Below are 4,319 nucleotides of genomic sequence, written 5' to 3'. Positions count from 1 at the left end.
TTAAAACAAGCAAATAAATCTGACTACAGGGTAAGAAAAAATTTGTGAACTTTTCCCATAAACACTTAATTCAAGAAAAATTGTCCCACCCCACTGGCCATTTTTTATCCACAATACACATTCGATGTCTGCAGGCACCATTGTCTTTGTTCAACGCAAACAATTCTGTTGCGTTTTTCTTTGAACGAAGTGCTCCGCCTAGATAATTTGACCCATATTCACATGGGTTTGTTTCTCGTTTTTTTTCTTTGAGAACAATCTATATAGCGCCTTCCACAATCGTTTTGGTGTTAGCTTTACGTAAAATAGAAACACAGAAAAGTACTGAGCGATGGAGAGACCACGAACGCGGAACGTATTATGGACCACGGACTGGCAAACAAACTGGCAACCACGCACTAAAGAAGCAAACTCTGATTTTAAACTCACCTTATTTGTCCCCGGAAAGCGCCAGAGTCGATGCACGGAGTGGACGGAACAAGCCTCGCTTCCATAGCCGAAGGTCAAAAATCCATTTAAACGTGTAGTCCCCGGTGTCCACTCGATCTTACCCAAAAAGCCGAGAAGCGATACCGCAATGGCATCCGGAGAAGGCGCTGGCTGTCGGGATGGAGGTTAGCGGGTCAGAGGTCCGGCACTGAAGGTCTGCGTTCATTATTCACCGTGTGCATTTCACTCTATATCCACTTTCTAATGTATAGCACTTGATAAGGATTAACAGTTTAAAAACAGAAATGCAAGACATCAGAAAATACATTTATTTTTTACTTTCATAACATGAGAGGTGTCATACAATAACAAATATGAGCTTTAAAATCACATTCCTAAGTTAAAAATATACATAAAAATAGATATATGGATCATTACACAAATCACTACTCAAAGGACCTATGTTAAATAACTGCTTCAATATTAATTAACAATAACATTTGGCCAAGGCAGTCCTTGTAAATAGACATATAAATAGACAAATAAAATCATGACATATGTGCCGTAGAGCCTGAGATAGAGAAAAATAATAAGGAATTCTGCTTTTACTACCATCTCAGAAATATTGCCAGAATTAGAGGTTTTGTCTCAAGACAGGACTTAGAGAAACTTGTTCATGCTTTCATCACCAGCAGGGCCGATTATTGCAATGGTCAATGGATTTAAAAAGTACTGTTTCTTGTTTAAAAACCACTTCATGGCTACAATACATGACAGATATGCTAATCGAATATGAAACCGATTACTCGGATCAATAGGATCAGGTCATTTAGAAAAAACAAGGGTTCACTCAAAACAAGGTGCCTCAGCATTCAGTTATTATCAGCTTTCAGAAGAGATCAGATGTGCTTCAACAGTAGACACTTTTAAATCTAGATTAAAAACACATCAGTTTAACTTTGCATTTACTGAATGATTTAAAACAGTACGAATAAAACAGTACAAAAGAATAAAACAGTATGAACCTTACCTGTTATAAAGGGAATGAAGCTTACGGTATGGTGCTTACCTGCAGAAATAAATAAAGTACAATAAGAACACACAGAACTTCAATTTTCAAAATTATTTTAACATTAAATGATGATTATTTTACTGGTTTACCTGTTTGTGATTACCACAGGATCCCGTCACCTGGCTGCGGTCTTCATTTGGTGAACGGTTCTTCACTCATAATTGACCTATACAAGAAATAGAGAAGAATAATAAGCAATTCTGCTTTTACATGTAGATGTGTGCCCCAAGAACACAGACACACCGGCTCCAAAAAGTTTAAACAGTACACATTTCTGTTATTTTAATGTGGCAAATGTGTCAGCTTTAAAAGAAGCATACATTACCTTTTAAAGAGGAAATACCTTTTGCATGAAATACCTTTACTCCCAGCATAAGCAAGCAATTTTCAAAATGCTTTTAAAAGTAAATAGTGATTATTTTACTTGTTTACCTGTTTGTGATTACCATGGAATCCTGTCACCATCATTTTTAAGCTTGTAAAGCAAATAATGAAATATTGACTTAGTAGGAAAAAATATTTTGGAAGTATCGTGATAAATGATGAAGAAAATATTTTGCAAAGTGATGGTTAGCACACGGTTGATGGTACCTATTAAATTCCATCATATTTTTTTATTCCTACTATGGAAGTCAATGGTGACTATCTGCTGTGGGTTTACCATCATTCCTCAAAATACCTTCTTTTGTGTTACTCAGAAAAAAACTAATCCTCGTGTTGTTGTAAGCCTGTATGCATGAGTAAATGATGACAGAATTATCATCATAAATTGAAATATCCCTTTAAACTGTATTTCCCCCCTTAAACCTAAACTTATTTTCCTACAGCAAGTCATTTAGGTAATCAAGAAAATACTTTACCCGTTGTCTTTGTGAGTTAAACAAATACAGCTACGCTTCCAGGTCTGTCGACGTTGCTGTGGTTTTTCGACAGCTGTAGTATGAAGGGTAGCGAATGAATGAATACATTGCAAAAAATCATTTCTTACTTGTTATTTCGAACTGTTTTAACTATACAAATATCTAGAAAGTCTTAAAATAAGATGCATTTTTTGATGAGCAAAATGCCCTAAGAAAATAAACCTAGCCTTTAGGGAGAAAAAACTCAGAATTTGGGCTTAAAACAAGCAAATAAATCTGCCAAAGGGGTAAGAAACAAATCTAGATATAAACACTTAATTCAAGAAAAATTGTCGTAGCCCATTGGCAGATTTGTTGGCTTGTTTAATGTACATGCATGTACAATATTTCAATTTGTCTTGTATTTATTAGCATTTTGTATTGCCCAACGCTGTCTAGGTTGTTTAACTGTTGTCATTTTCTTATAAAAGCCTTTATAATTTATTAGTTTGGATGATTGCCATTCCCGAGAACCTCTTATATTGGAAGTAAAAGAATCATCTAAGCATTATTTTGTGCTCTTAGACATGTAGCCGTTTGATTGTGGTTCTATTTAATGGCTAGTCTATTCGTTTGGAATGGTCAAACGGCTATTAGATTTTCACTGACAGCCCAAATTAAGCCTTGTTTTAGCCTAGACACTTATTCGCTGTCTATTAAAAGTTATGTAGTCGTTGAATAGCCGCTTTTTTGATGACTAATGTATTCTTGGGCCGTGGTTAGACGTCTCTTGGATTTTACGTAAAACGACAAGCGAATCTATTTTTAACACAAAGGTCAGGGGAGAGCGCGAACGCAGTCCCCCACTATCAGAAATTTTGCAGTCGAGATTCCCACATTTGGGGAATTCGCAAAGGGTCAGCCCAACCGGAGTGCAATGGCTGAGCCTCGCCCTGGGTGAACCACCTTCATGATCATGGTGTCTCCCCTGCCAGGTAAGTATGAGCGACACCCTTTGAGGCCAGACGGCCGCATCTTCCTGTGACCGATCACATCGACGGCGCCCCCGGAGGCCGTCCGACTAACATTTCATTTACTGTGTGTGACCAGGTGGAAAGCGCACGAAGCCACGTCTGAGACCAAACATTCTTCGAGATCTACCCTGTTTTTATTCCGTTTCCAGCCCGGTTGAACCGTGTAGAGTGAAATATGTGAAACAATTTAAATCAAATGGATTTAAATTGCGCATTCAAATATATGGTTTCGTTATTACAAAGTAACTTTACGTGGAATAGAAACAAAAAAAAATGTACAGAGCAATCAAGAAACAACGAAAGCATAGCAATTTTAGAACGTGGATAAATAAAAACACAGGGCTCAATGACTTACCCGTTGTCGTTGTGAGTTAAACAAGTACAGCTATGCTTCCAGGTCTGTCGACGTTGCTGTGGTTTTTCGACAGCTGTAGTATGAAGGGTAGTGAAAAAAGTTTTCAGGTGTTTTTAACATTCCAATCGGTCTCGTTCGCTTTTGTTGCGCCTTCAGCTGTGTCGAGGATGTTTAATTCGTCCTCGTATCACCTCCGCAAACTTGTAAAGAAATTAAATAAATACATTACAAAAACATTTCTTTATCAGCGTGTTCATTTCCACGCAAGCTTTTCGTTAAACCAATAAAGCCAACGAAATCACAGCAATTTTAAAACACACGGATTAGAAAAAACACCGTCATTCACGCACAAAAGAAGCAAATTCTTTTTTTTATACTTGACTTATTTATCCCCGAGATGGGGAGCGCACCATTCATGGAAACACTGCAATACCATGTTGATGCATGGAGTGGAAGGAGCAAGCTCCGCTTCCATTTCCGAAGGTCAAAAATCCATTTAACATATAGTCCCCGGATAGGAGACGTATCAGACATTAAACTGATAAGAACAGATACTACACTTGATCTTAGCCAAAAGGCCGAGAAGCGAT

The 4,319-nt window shown here is 37.5% G+C and overlaps 2 non-coding genes across 2 annotated transcripts; both read right to left on the bottom strand.

Annotated features, from left to right (window-relative positions):
* Positions 1 to 3,178: 3,178 nt before the first annotated feature.
* LOC135764364 (U1 spliceosomal RNA) lies at positions 3,179 to 3,343 on the bottom strand. The gene has a single exon (XR_010539916.1). It is a non-coding gene; the product is annotated as a U1 spliceosomal RNA (small nuclear RNA).
* A 785-nt stretch (positions 3,344 to 4,128) lies between these two features.
* Positions 4,129 to 4,319, bottom strand: LOC135764510 (U2 spliceosomal RNA). Its single transcript, XR_010540057.1, has one exon. It is a non-coding gene; the product is annotated as a U2 spliceosomal RNA (small nuclear RNA).

This window comes from Paramisgurnus dabryanus, chromosome 9, assembly GCF_030506205.2.
Source record: "Paramisgurnus dabryanus chromosome 9, PD_genome_1.1, whole genome shotgun sequence".
Taxonomy (NCBI): Eukaryota; Metazoa; Chordata; class Actinopteri; order Cypriniformes; family Cobitidae; genus Paramisgurnus; species Paramisgurnus dabryanus.
This window is presented reverse-complemented; position numbering and strand designations above follow the sequence as displayed.